The following is a 14,711-nucleotide window of genomic DNA, read 5'->3' as shown; positions in this document are numbered from 1 at the left end:
CAGCCATGTGAAAATCTCAGGAAGAACTTTCCAGGTCATTCTGAGATGGGGACAAACTCACCATATTTGAAGTACAGGAGGAAGGCCAACATCAGTGGAATGTGGTGAAGGAGAGGAAACAGGGAGAAACTAGCCTTGTGAATCTTCTTTTTTTTTTTTGAGATAGGAGTCTCACTACATTGTCCAAGCTGGTCTCAAACACCTGTTTTCAAGCAATCTTCCCACCTCAGGCTCCCAAGTAGCTGGGATGACAGGTGCATGCCCAGCTGTGAGTTTCTGAATCCAAAAGGGCTGTATAAGATAATTGGCAGTAGCTGGCTTTTATTCTGACTACTGCTTCCTCAGGGCATTTTATATCTCCAAAGCAGGTTGATAAAGTTATTTATTTTCTAAATAAATAAGTAATACATGTTGGGAATTGCTTTTTTAATAAGATAAATGAGAGTCATAGTGTTAATTTGATTTGCATTAAGACACGAGAAATTTGAGTTAGTGACATGATTAGTTATGTCATTCCTGCTTTGATTAAAAATACACACCCACACATCCATTCATGGCTTGTTCTCAGTGTATCAATTCTTAAATATTGCCACTCTCATGAGTCTTTAGAAGGTAACAAAGCAAGTCCAATCTTGATCTTGGGTGCATAGTCTATTCCCTCCTAATTAGGCTGTACTTAAGTGAACTATTTGGGAAGGGGAAAACAGATTAGTCATACTAAATGCTTCCTTAAAAAATTTCACCATAAAAGAAAGCTCCCACCAGGAGCAGTGGCTTACACCTGTAATCCAAGCATTTTGGGATAATGGGGCAGGAGGATCACCTGAGGTCGGGAGTTCAAAACCAGCCTGACCAACATGGAGAAACCCTGTCTCTACTAAAAATACAAAAATTAGCCGGGCGTGGTGGTGCATGCCTGTAATCCCAGCTACTAGGGAGGCTGAGGTAGGATAATTGATTGAACCCGGGAGGCAGAGGTTGTGGTGAGCCAAGATTGTACCATTGCACTCCAGCCTGGGCAAGAAGAGCGAAACTCAGTCTCAAAAAGAAAAGAAAAGAAAGCTCCGTACATCTTACTACTTCTGACACCACACCTTGATTTCTTTCTTACTTGTTTTTTCTTTCTTTCTTTCTTTTTTTTTTTTTTTTTTTTTGGAGACAGACTTTTGATCTTGTTGCCCAGGCTGGAGTGCAATGGTGCAAACTTGGCTCACTGCAACCTCTGCCTCCCAGGATCAAGCGATTCTCATACCTCAGCCTCCAGAGTAGCTGGGATTACAGGCACATGCCACCACACCCACCTACTTTTTTTATTTTTAGTAGAGATGGGGTTTCACTATGTTGGCCAGGCTGGTCTCGAACTCCTGACCTCAGGTAATACACCTGCCTTGGCCTCCCAAATTGCTGGGATTGCAGGTGTGAGCCACTGTGCCTGGCAGATTTTTTTTTTCCTCTCTGTATCACCATCTGTCTTTGTTGAAAAATGTTTTATTCCTTTTTTTTTTGGAGGTTAAAATAACTCTCTTTAATATTGCCTTCCTGACCTCCTTTATAAAGATCACTCCCAAGTACAATTCACCTCTTCTGCTGTGGGTCAAACCTGTGTCCATGTGCCCAATTCTCCATTGTGTACGTGATTCACTCCAACATAAAATGTCACAAGCAGCCCCTTTTTCTTCATTCACACAGCTTTGCTGTGAATCTGGCACTTGTTACCTGGATATGTTTCCAAACAAGTGTCTCTGTCTCTTTGTCTCCAATTCATCCTTTGAAGTATTGCCAGATTAATTTTTGTCAAATCCTGTTCTGATCATGAACATCCCCTCTAATTCACAGTAATCTGTGTCAATCACTTGTTTGGGGATTTAAAGTTTTTTACAGGATGCATCACATTTCTTATCTAACAGTATCTTTTTTTATTCTCCAACAGAAACCTTCTGTTTTACCCAGGAGGTTTTCACCTTCCCATAAATACAGTGGGTGTTTTTTACTTCCTTATTGCCTCTATTTGTACTTTTTCCTCATGTAGAAAGTCCACTGCAGTTTTAATTTCCTCAAATCCTTTTTTTTTTTTTTTAACAGAGATGGGTTTTCACTATGTTGCTCAGGTTGACCTTGAACACCTGGACTCAAGCGATCCTCCGGCTTTGGCCTTCTGAGTAGCTGGAACTACAGGCCTATGCCACCACGCCCAGCTCTCATCTCCTCAAATCCTGTGACCTCTTGGAACCCACTCTGACCCTTGGCTCACAAAAACTTCTCTCTCCTCTGACAGGTAGCACCAGTCAAAGACTTCCTGCATGGTAAACACTTAGGATAAAGTGCACAGGCGATTGCTTGAAAAAACTATGACACAAGTATCATCTTTGTCTTCCAATACCAGAATGACAATGAACCTTCCTGTACTTGAAAATAATTAATCAACTCCCCAGAAAGACAAAGGATGAACACCTTTGTAATCCTGACCAAAAAGGGAAGGAAGGAAGGAAGGAAAGAGAGAGAGAGAGAGAAAGAAGAAAGAAAAGGAAGAAGAAAAGAAAGAAAGAAAGAGAAGAAAGAAAAGGAAGAAAGAAAAGGAAGAAAGAAAGAAGGCCGGGTGCGGTGGCTCACGCCTGTAATCCCAGCACTTTGGGAGGCCGAGGCGGGTGGATTACCTGAGTTTGGGAGTTCGAGACCAGCCTGGCCAGCATGGTGAAACCTCATCTCTACTAAAAATATAAAAAAATTAGCCGGGCGTGGTGGCAGACGCCTGTAATCCCAGCTACTTGGGAAGCTGAGGCCGGAGAATCACTTGAACCTGGGAGGCAGAGGTTGCAGTGAGCCGAGGTCGCACCATTGCACTCCAGGCTGGGCAACAGAGTGAGACTCTGTCTCAAAAAGAAAAAAAAGAAGAAGAAGAAGAAAGAAAGGAGTTATCATTTTGAAGATATGAGGCCCCAATCTTTAGGAAAATGGCTCATAAATATAGAAAAGAGAAAGTGTATTTAATGAAAACAAACTCACAGAGGTTACAATGTTGCAAAGGGCTGGTCTGGCCGGGCAAGGTGGCTCACACTTGTAATCCCAGCACTTTGGAAGGCCGAGGTGGGTGGATTACCTGAGGCCGGGAGTTCGAGACCAGCCTGGCCAACATGGTGAAACCCCATCTCTACTAAAAATACAAAAAAATTAGGGGCATACGGTGACCTCGGGCGGCGGGTCGCATCAGCGGGGCATGGAGGCATGGAGCCCGGCCGCAGCAGCGCCCCTGCTCCGCGGGATCTGCGGGCTTCCACTTCACCATGGGATGTTTGCCACCCAGACTGAGGGGGAGCTCAGAGTGACCCAAATTCTCAAAGAAAAGTTTCCACGAGCTACAGCTATCAAAGTCACTGACATTTCTGGAGTTGTGGGACGATGTATGAAATTAAAATTGAATCAGAAGAATTTAAGGAGAAGAGAACTGTCCAGCAGCACCAGACGGTTAATCAGGCACTAAAAGAAGAAATCAAAGAGATGCATGGATTGCGGATATCTACCTCTGTCCCCAAACTCTGACCACATCCTGGCTGCATAGATGCTGCTGCTTAAGACCTTGGATGAACTTGACTGACATCATTCTTCCCTAAGCATTCACCAAAAAATTTATATATTTTGCTCATATACATTTCCATATTATAATTATAGAACATGTGTAATCTATTTAGATGTTAATTAAAGGAAACAAACAACTGAAAAAAATACAAAAAATTAGCTGAGTGTTGTGGCACATACCTGTAGTCCCCGCTACTTGAGAGGGTGAGGCAGGAGAATTGCCTGAGCCGGGGATGCAGAGGTTGCAGTGAGCTGAGATCGTGCCACTGCACTCCAGCCTGGGCAATGGAGCGAGACTCTGTCTCAAAAAATAAGTAAATTAGTTAAAAGTGCATTATGCTGAGTGAGAAAACCCAGTCTCAAAGGTTATATGCCTTATGATTCCATTAATATTACATTTCTGAAGTGGCAAAATTATAGTAACAAAGAACAGATCAGAAGTGGCCAGAGAGGCCAGGCGTGGTGGCTCATGCCTGTAATCTCAGCACTTTGGGAGGCTGAGGTGGGCAGATCACTTGAGCTCAGGAATTTGAGGCCAGCCTGACCAACATGGCAAAACCCCATCTCTACTAAAAGTACAAAATTAGCTGTGCGTGGTGGCGCGCACATGTAGTTCCAGCTACTCAGAAGGCTGAAGCAGGAAAATCGCTTGAGCTCGGGAGATGGAGGTTGCAGTGAGCCGAGGTTGCGCCATTGCACTTCAGCCTGGGAAACAGAGGGAGACTCCATCTCAAAAAAAAAGAAAGGGCGCAGTGGCTCATGCTTGTAATCCCAGCACTTTGGGAGGCCGAGGCGGGTGGATTGCCTGAGGTCGGGACTTCAAGACCATCCTTGCTAACACGGTGAAACCCCATCTCTACTAAAAATACAAAAAATTAGCCAGGTGTGGTGGCACACGCCTGTAGTCCCAGCTACTCGGGAGGCTGAGGCAGAAGAATTGCTTGAACCTGGGAGGCGGAGATTGCAGTGAGCCAAGATCGCACTACTGCACTCCAGCTTGGGCAACAGAGTGAGACTCCGTCTCGAAAAAAAAAAAAAGTATTAAAGGAAAAAAGTGGTGTGTGTGTGGGTGGGTGGGTGGGTGTCTGAGGGAGAGAGAGTTAAATTCCAAAGACTCCAGACAGAGGACAGTACATTTTTCTCCTCCTGGTGATCTTCAGAAAAAAAAAAAATTGATTTCAAAGACTTTGCTAATTCTCCATGCTGCTGATGGTAGAGACTAGGTATAAATGGCTGTTTTGTCTTGCTAAGTAAAGCATCTCAAATAATTTTCTTGTTAGTGCAAAGATCTGGAGAGCCCAAATTCTTTTCTTCATTGTGTGCAGGAGTCATCTTTGAAAATTATTTTTGTGTTTGGGAAAATGTGTTGTTCTTAGTTTGGATTTGAACTTCATCATCGCTGAGAATTATTGCTCATCTGTGCTTGGGGTGTGTGTGTCTGTGTGTGTGTGTGTGTGTGTGTGTGTGATTTGCCCAAGGCCTATCCATAGGAGACAAGAAGTCCCTAGAGAAAATAAAGGGGCATGCTTTTCCCTCACACTGCCAGAGAACAAAGAGGATGCTCTCTTTTGTTAAATGCCTGTTTGTCTGTTTCCCATTTGAAAGATTGGAGCCTGGCCAACATGGCAAAATCCTGTCTCTATCAAAAAATACAAAAATTAGGCCAGGCATGGTGGCTCGCGCCTGTAATCCCAGCACTTCGGGAGGCAGAAGCGGGTGGATCACTTGAGATCAGGAGTTCGAGACAAGCCTGGCCAACATGGTGAAACCCTGTTTCTACTAAAACTATGAAAAAAAAAAAAAAAAAGGCCAGGCATGGTGGTGCACACTTGTAATCCCAGCTACTCTGGAGGCTGAGGCAGGAAAATCACTTAAACCTGAGAGGCAGGGGTTGCAGTGAGCGGAGATCGTGCCACTGCATACCAGCCTGGGTGACAGAGTGAGACTCCATTTCAAAAACAAAACAAAACAAAAATTAGCTGAGCGTGGTGGCACACGCCTGTAGTCCCAGCTACTCAGGAGGCTGAAATGGGAGAATTGGTTGAACCTGGGAGGCAGAGGGTGCAGTGAGCCAAGATTGTGCCACTGCACTCCAGCATGGGCAACAGAGTAAGACCCCATTTCCAAAAAAAAAAAAAAAAAAAATTGGATTGCTTATTTTTTTTCTTATTGATTTAAAGGGGTGTTTTATATATTCTGAATGGAAAACTTTGGATTTATGTATTTCACATGTCTTCTATCAGTCTATGGCCTTCCTTTCACTCCCTTAATGGAATCTTATGATGAAGATAAGTTTTTAATTTTAATGAACGTCAAATTTTCACTCTTTTCTTTATGGTTAGTGCTTTCGCATGGAGTCTAAACAATCTTTTCACTAACCTGAAAGTATTTATATAACAGTTGCCTCGGCCGGGCATGGTGGCTCACATCTGTAATCCCAGCACTTTGGGAGGCCAAGGCAGGTGCATCACTTGACGCCAGGAATTCGAGACCAGACTGGCCAACATAGTGAAATCCCATCTCTGCTAAAAATACAAAAATTAGCCGGGTGTGGTGGCGCACGCCTGTAATCCCAGCTACTTGGGGGGCTGAGGCACGAGGATCGCTTGAACCTGGGAGGCGGAGGCTGCAGTCAGCCGAGATCATGCCCCTGCACTCCAGCCCGGGTGACAAAGTGAGACTCTGTTTCAAAAACAAAAACAAAAAACAGTTGCCTCTATAGACTCAGGATATACTCTCTATGACCTACCAGCCTTTGGGTTCAGTACTGAGGACTCAGCACTCTGTATTTGGTGGTGGAGAATGATTCTTCTCTCTGTTTCTAGATCATTCTGTTTTCAAAAGCTAGGCCTAAAAGCTTTCAGAAAGGAGCAGTAATCAAAATCATTGACACACTATTCAGCACTAGTATTCATCAATCAGAATGAACATGGTCATAAGCAGCCTGTACTAGTGAAACAGCAACATCATCAACCTTGCTTATAGGAAATGAAAGTCATTTACCCATGATCCAATTTCTTTAAATCTGCCTCAGTTATGTGGGCTGTGGCTGTGACTACTGTAAACAAAAAAGATCTGAGACAGGTTCAATCAATTAAGAGGTTTATTTTGTCAAGTTTAAGGACATGCCTGGAAGAAATAAACAAGAAATCACACAGTCTGTGGTCTGTGCCTTTCTCCAAAGATGATTTTGAGGGCTTCAATATTTAAAGGGGAAAAATGGGCTGGAGGGGAAAGAGGAAGTGTGTGGTAGTCCACATGTTGCAGGAGAAAAGGAGCAGGGAGGGTAATAGTCAATTATGTATTCATTTCGCTCTAAGTAAATCATAAATTAGCACTTTATATAAAAGGTGAACACAGAGTAGCTACCTACAGAGAGATTTGACCTTTTATCGGTAGCTATCTGCTTAGGAACAAAAGGAAATACAATTTCTTTTTTTTTTTTTTTTTTTTGAGACAGGGTCTTGCTCCGTCACCTAGGCTGGAATGCAGTGGCGTGATCTTGGCTCATTGCAACCTCCACCTCCCGGGTTCAAGTGATTCTTCTGCCTCAGCCTCCTGAGTTTCGAGGATTACAGGTGTGTACCACCACATCCACCTGAAGGAAAGGCAACTTCTTTTTTTTTTTTTTTTTTTTTCAGACAGGGTCTCACTCCATCACCCAGGCTAGAGTGCAGTGGTATGATCTCGGCTCACTGCAGCCTCCACCTCCTGGGTTCAGGCGATTCTCCTGCCTCAGCCTCCTGAGTAGCTGGAATTACAGGGGCCTGCCATTGTGCCTGGCTAATTTTTTTTTTTTTTTTTTTTTTTTTTTTGAGACAGAGTTTGGCTTTTGTCGCCCAGGCTGAAGTGCAATGGCGCGATCTCGGCTCACTGCAACCTCCGCCTCCCAGGTTCAAGGGATTCTCCTGCCTCAGCCTCCCAAGTAGCTGGGATTCCAGGCCCATGCCACCACTCTTGGCTAATTTTTATATTTTTAGTAGAGATGGGGTTTCACCATGTTGGCCAGGCTGGTCTCGAACTCCTGACCTCTGGAGATACACCCACCTCAGCCTCCCAAAGTTCTGGGATTACAGGCATGAGTCACCGCGCCTGGCCTAAGAATGCTATTTTTTGAATTAGAAAATGTATATTTATATTAGACCAGGAGCTCAGAACTCAAGTAGGTTCAAAACTCTTTCTTTGTGTTTTTGTTTTCTTGTTTTTTAAGAGACTTTTCTCCGAAAATAAGAAAAAAGAAAAAAAGTTTAAAAAAAAGAAAAAAAAGGTAAAAAAAAAAAAAGAAAAAAAGAGTTAAACTTTTCTCCTAGTAAAAATGGCGAAGTAAAATGGCTAAGCTAGTAAAAATAGCTAAGGAGTCCAGACTTCATTGTTACAAATCATTTACAATGAAGATTCATCTGTTTTTTGGGAGGAGTTTGGGGGGACAGTGTCTCACTCTGTCACCCAGGCTGGAGTGCAGTGGTGCAATTATGGCTCACTGCAGCCTCCAACTCCTTGGCTCAAGCCGTCTTCCTACCTCAGCCTCCCAAGTAGCTCCGTGCGAAGCACTGTGGTAAAAATGAGGGGAAATACCAAGAGGATTAAGGCACGGTCTCAGTCCTTAAGAAGATTTATACAGGCAGAATAGTGATAGAAAACACCGAAGCCCAGCAAAAGAGATTATTTCCAACATGACAGATATGAGAGGGAAGACTTCATGGACGAAATGCAGTTGAACTGGGCTTTGAATGGCTGGAAGGTCAGCATATGGTTATATCCAGCAAGTTTGAAAAACAAAAGAGCTAAATCCAAGACAAAGCACAGGCTAGGTATGAGGACTTTGAAGGAAGTTGTTGCCGAGAAAGGAGTGTGAGTGCAAGCGTATGCGGGGGCGCTGGGGGTGGTATGAGCATCATACAGTAAGATGCAGCTGTACTAATGAAGATTGACTGGAGTTGGATGATGATGGTCCCTATAGAACATTATGTTGTGGATGTTTGAATCATTAATTTTTTTTGGTAATAAAATATGCATAACATAATATTTATTATTTTAACCATTTTTGAGTGTAAGTTCAGTGGCACTAAGTACATTGACATTGTTGTGGAATCACCATCACCATCCATCCACAGAACATTTCATGAATGGCTTTTTTTTTTAGACAGTCTTGTTCTGTCACCCAAGCTGGAGTGCAGTGGCGATCTCAGCTCACTGCAACCTCCATCTCTCGAGTTCAAGCAATTCTCATGCCTCAGCCTCCTGAGTAGCTGGGACCACAGGCCCGCGCCACCACGCCCGGCTAATTTTTTTAATTTTTAATAGAGAAGGGGTTTTGCCATGTTGGCCAGGCTGGTCTCAAACTCCTGACCTCAAGTGATCCACTCACCTCGGCCTCCCAAAGTGCTGGGATTATGGGCATGAGCCACCGCACCCGGCCTATGAATGGCTTTTGAACAGAAAGATGAAGGGACCACAGGTGACTACATCATTCTAGTAGCAGCATACAGAATTAACTGAATTTTCCCAATTTATTTATGGGAAAGGTGAGAGAGGAGGCAGGGGATGAACTAAGAGGTTATTGTAAGACACTTGGTGCCGGGAGAGTAGTTCCCACAGTGAAAATTAAAGAGGAGACAGCTATGCTAGGTGTGGTGGCGTGCGCCTGTAGTCACTGCTTGGAGGTTGCAGTGAGCTCAGATCGCACCACTGCACTCCAGCCTGGGGGACAGAGTGAGACCCTGTCTCAAATAAACAAACAAAACAAAACAAAAAAACCCATCATTACCACCACAAAATAAAAACAATATTGTGAATTAGCTATCAGTATCCCCACTTTCAAGATGAGAAGCTGAGGATGAGGCCTGTGGTGTATGGAGCATGCTTAAAGTTGCACAGTAAGTGACGGAGTCAAAACTTAAATACCGGCCGGTCACGGTGGCTCACGCCTGTAATCCTAACACTTTGGGAGGCCAAGGCAGGCAGATCACCTGAGGCCAGGAGTTTGAGACCAGCCTGGTCAACATGGTGAAACCGTGTCTCTACTGAAAATACAAAATAAATTAGCCGGGCATCGTGGTGCACACCTGTAAACCCAGCTACTTGGGAGGCTGAGGCAGGAGAATCACTTGAACCCGGGAGGCAGAGATTGCAGTGAGCTGAGATCGCACCACTGCTGAGATCCAGGCTGGCTGACAGAGCAAGACACCGTCTCAAAAACAAACAAACAAATAAACAAAAACAAAAAACACAAAAACACCTCAAATCCTAGTTGGTCTAACTCCCAAGTTGATGCTTTGAAGTACTGTACTAATGGTTTTTAGTTTGTCCCTGGAAAAGTTTGGTTTTCCTGTTTAAATGTATTCTCTCTTGTTTTCTCTTTTTCTACTTTCAAAGTTTTACATATCAGATAAAATTCTCTGTGGCTTAGTAAAGTGCTAGGTACTAATGAGAATAATCCAAAGGCTGTAAGTTTCCATTTGCTGATAATACTCCACTTGAAAACTTGTTAGTTACAGAGGCACTGATAGATGTTTATGTCTAACTTCTATAATATCATAATATCTCTAGGAAATATAATATCATATTTCTAAAGAAAAAGTTTTCCCTTAGTAAAAAAGAGCAAAACAAAACAAACAAAAACCCCAAAACAATTTATCAGAAAGGCTTTGCTTTTTCTTAAGCGACGCAACACCGACCTCTTCTGGTCAGGAAGCAGAAGTATTAGGCAAATAATGAACTTGGAAAAATGAGGCTGGAAAAGTCAGGTTAAGGAGAAAATAGACTAGGAAACAGGTTTCACAGAAGACTTGACATTTATCTTGGATTTGAAACTCTAACAGACAGAACAGAGGGAGAGTGCATTCCACACGAGGAGCAGTGTATACAAAGCAAAAATTGTTCCGTCTTTTCTGATAAAATACATCTGCTGTAGATAATTTTTCTTTTCTTTCTTCCTTTTTTTTTTTTTTTTTTTTTTTGAGACAAGGACTTACTCTGTCACCCAGGCTGGAGTGCAGTGGTGCAATCACGGCTCACTGTAGCCTCGACCTCTCAGGCTCAAGTGGTCCTCCCACCACAGCCTCTGGAGTAGCTGGGACGACAGGAGTGCACCACCACGCCCAACTAATTTTTGTATTTTTGGTAGAGACGGAGTTTTGTTATGTTACCCAGGTTAATCTCGAACTCCTGGGCTCAAGCAATCCCCTTGCTTCAGCCTCCCAAAGTGTTGGAATTACAGGTGTGAGCTATCGCCCAGCCCAGCCATGCTGTTGATAATTTTTAAAGGTATAAGGATATAAATAAGAATCATCCATAACTCCTCCATGCAGAAATAATGCTGGAAACATTTGGATGCACTGACTTTGTTTTCTGGTCATATGCGTTATTTTTGTCCATAAAACTAGGTAAATCTCAACTTATTTAGTATTCTATCACACACATCTTCCCACATTCTAAAAAGAAGAAAAAGATGTTTTCTGAAAGGCAGGCTTCTATCAGTAAATCACGTTAAAGTCAGAGAAGACATCTTACTGAGTATTTTTATGTTGATCCCCATTTGCCAGGGCCTCACTGAATGCCCTGAGATTCACACAGCTTGGTGAGTGGGGTGCTGGCTAGATTCCAGCCACTGCTCACCTCCTCTCCCATACTCCCCTATATGGGATTCACCTACAGACCTGCTCTTGGTGATGCTCAGCCTGACAAGAAGCTAATGAGTAACTGTGAAATGTAATCACCAGTATTCTCAGCATATGAAAATTATACTCACTGGCATTTTTTGCAATCACTGGGACTAACCCATCCAGCATAATATTCTGCTCTCTTGTGCGGAAGTTTACAATCTCAAACTAACAAATTGTGGAAGAAGAGGGCTCTGAAAGGAGTAGGCCAAAGGTATAAATTAATTAGAGTTTACATTTAAGAGAGTGAAATTAAATAAGGAATGATAGAATTGCTCATTGGGAAATAACTTGGAGGGGTCACAGAAACTTAGGGAAAATTAAGCAGAAAAGCAGAAAAATGGATATTTTAGGATAATGAGATAGTCTTCGAGTCAGATCTCACAGAATGGTGAATGGGTTAGCATGGTCAACCTAAGTAACAGAGAGAGGGTCTCTAAGAGAAAATGATATTTGGGAATAAAGCTTTGCAATCATTAACTATATGTGTATTCAGGGAGGTAAAAGAAGACAAACGATTTTTAAAGGAAATAAGGAGGATTGTATAATTGTTTTATAATAATTATCTTTGGCTATGAAGATCAATAACAAAGGTGATACCAGTCCAAAGGTGGACAGGCAGTTGCAGGGCAGATGTCCTTACAGAAGTATTTTTTGTTTAAGGTTTTGGTAGCTTTTGTGTGAGGCTGTGGTTTTTGCAGAGCCTTTTGTGATGTTTTTGTTTTCAGGCATACAAGTGTGAGAACTCTCTCTTCATAGCCTTTCTGGTTCTATTTGTTAGGGTTTTGTGTGTGTGTGTTTTTTTAACAGTAGTGATTTTATTTTCATTCTGAGAACTTTCACATTTTCCTCTGTTGATCAAGGTCTTTCTCTGAAAGTATCACTGATTAATCACCCTGTACTTAGGTATTTTGCTTTGTTTGTTTTGTTTTTTGAGACAGAGTCTTGCTCTGTCACCCTGGCTGGAGTGCAGTGGCAAGATTTCAGCTCACTGCAACCTCTGCCTTCCCAGTTCAAGCAGTTCTCCTGCCTCAGCCTCCAGAGTAGCTGGGATTACAGGCGTGTGCCACTACACTTAACTAATTTTCATGTTTTTTATAGAGATGGGATTTTGCCATATTGGTAAGGCTGGTCTCAAACTCCCAGCCTCAAGTGATCTGCCGCCTCGGCCTCCCAAGGTGCTGGGATGACAGGCATGAACCACCACACCCAGCCTGTACTTAGGTTTTGATGTCCCTCGGTGCAGGGATGAATTTGTCCCAGTTGCTGGTTTCTTCTCGTGTTGAGGGTAGTGACTAGTGACTAGAAGTCAGTGTCAAAAGACTTTTAGCAATATTTAAGCAACAAGGGAGGTTTGAAGGGAGGGGCTCTCAGGCTAAGTATACCTAAAGTCCATTATTAAAGTTCAATTTTGTCTGTTCCATAGTCTTTTACCATCATCTCAAAGTGTTGAGCCAGTCTTATTTTGTTAAGAGTTGTACTTCTGTAAAAATTTAACAAGTAACAGATACAAAGTTTAAAAAGGAAAAATACAAAGTAAAATTAATAATAATGTGACAATCCCAATTTGCATAATATGTTTTTGAGCCATAAACCTAGGCTTAAAAACAACCAACTGATTAAATCAAATGACCATACGGAATTGCATGTTGTACAAATACCTGTTGTAACCATGTGGCCTGTTTTCTTGTTTTGTGTAAGTGGGTCTGATATGGTTTGGATCTGTGTTCCCACCCAAATCTCACATTAAATTGTAACCACCAGTGTTGGAGGTGGGGTCTAGTGGGAGGTGATTAGCTCATGGGGAGGAGTTCTCATGAATGGGTAGGACCATCTTTTCTGTGCAGTTCTCATGATAGTGAGTTATCGTGAGATCTGGTTGTTTAAAAGTGTGTAGCACCTCCCTGCTCTCGTTCTTGCTCCAACTCCAGCCATGTGATGTGTCTGCTCCTCCTTCCCCTTCGGACAAGATTGTATGTTTCCTGAGGCCTCTCCAGAAGCAGAAGCTGCTATGCTTCCTGGACAGCCTGCAGAACTGTCAGCCAATTAAACCTCTTTTCTTTCTAAATTACCCAGACTCAGATATTTCTTCTTTTTTTTTTTAATAATTAAAGAATATATTTTTATTTTCTTTAGAGACAAGGGTCTTGCTATATTGCCCAGGCTGGTCTCCAACTCCTGGGCTCAAGCAAGCCTCCGACCTCAGTCTCCCAAAGTCCTGGGATTACAGGCATGAGCCACTGTGCCCAGCATAGGTATTTCTTCGAGAACAGACTAACACAGGGTCTCAACTTTCCCAAGGAATTTATCCAGTTACAGCAGGTAGTATTAACAATAGCACAGAAATTTTCTTATTTAACCAATGAATACGAAAGGATTTCTTAGGCTAGAATCTGCTAAATTGACAGCAGAAGCTTCTGATTATGAGATTTCAATAATATCATTATCCTGCCAAATGAAAAACATAGCATCACAAAGGGTAAGAGGGCCAGACATAGTGGCTCACGTATGTAATCCAAGCACTTTGGGAGGCCGAGGCAAGCGAATCACTTGAGGTCAGGAGTTCAAGACCAGCCTGGCCAACATGGTGAAACCCCGTCTTTACTAAAAATACAAAAACAAACAAACAAACAAACAAAAAACTAGCCAGGCAGGGTGGCATGTGTCTGTAATCCCAGCTACTTGGGAGGCTGAGGCAGGAGAATTGCTTGAACCCAGGAGGTGGAGGTTGCAGTAAGCCGGTATCGCACCGCTGCACTCCAGCCTGTGCGACACAGCGAGACTCTGTCTCAAAAAAAAAAAAAAGCAAACAACAACAACAACAAAAAATGGCCGGGTGCAGTGGCTCACGCCTGTAATGCCTCATGAGCAGCTGAGACTATAGGTGCGTGCCACCATAACTGGTTATTTACTGATTTATTTTTTGTAGAGACAAGGTCATGCTTTGTTGCCCAGACTGTAATTTTTAAAATGTTTATTAATAAATCAAATATATTTAGTCTTTCTATAAAGGTTAAGAAGCCAAGAACAAACTTATATTTTTGTTCAGCAATCAGTTTTATCATTTTTTCCCCAGTTGTTTCTTTTTGGCCTCTGTATGGCAGAAAAAGTAAAATTTTTATGCCAAGCAGAGATTCCTGATATTATTTTTCTAAGCTTTAAAGTATTGACCTGTTTGATATGACAGCCTTTTATAAACACTTACCTAGTTCTTTTTCTTTTAAATTATTAGTTTTTCAATTAAGTGTTCTATCATTGTAATCAATTGTTAGGAAAACTTAAATTTATATTTCCTAAAGCTATCTAAGTTGTTGGTTACCATGAAGCTGTTGTAATTTGTAAAGTCATTAATTTGAAGGCCTTTTGCAAATTAAGAAATTTGAAATTCTGAGACTTTTAAAAAAAAAAATCATGGCTGGAATGCCATAAGCAGAGTTTTATCTCAAGACCAGTAGATTTGTCAGCAGATTGAAAGTA

At 42.3% G+C, this 14,711-nt stretch overlaps 1 pseudogene; it reads left to right on the top strand.

Annotated features, from left to right (window-relative positions):
• The first annotated feature begins 3,214 nt into the window (after positions 1–3,214).
• LOC101148888 (bolA-like protein 3) lies at positions 3,215–3,753 on the top strand (annotated as a pseudogene).
• The last annotated feature ends 10,958 nt before the right edge of the window (positions 3,754–14,711 follow it).

This window comes from Gorilla gorilla, chromosome 4 (genome assembly GCF_029281585.2).
Source record: "Gorilla gorilla gorilla isolate KB3781 chromosome 4, NHGRI_mGorGor1-v2.1_pri, whole genome shotgun sequence".
NCBI lineage: Eukaryota > Metazoa > Chordata > Mammalia > Primates > Hominidae > Gorilla > Gorilla gorilla.
The sequence above is the reverse complement of the archived record's forward strand: the minus strand, read 5'-3'. Positions and strand labels throughout refer to the sequence as shown.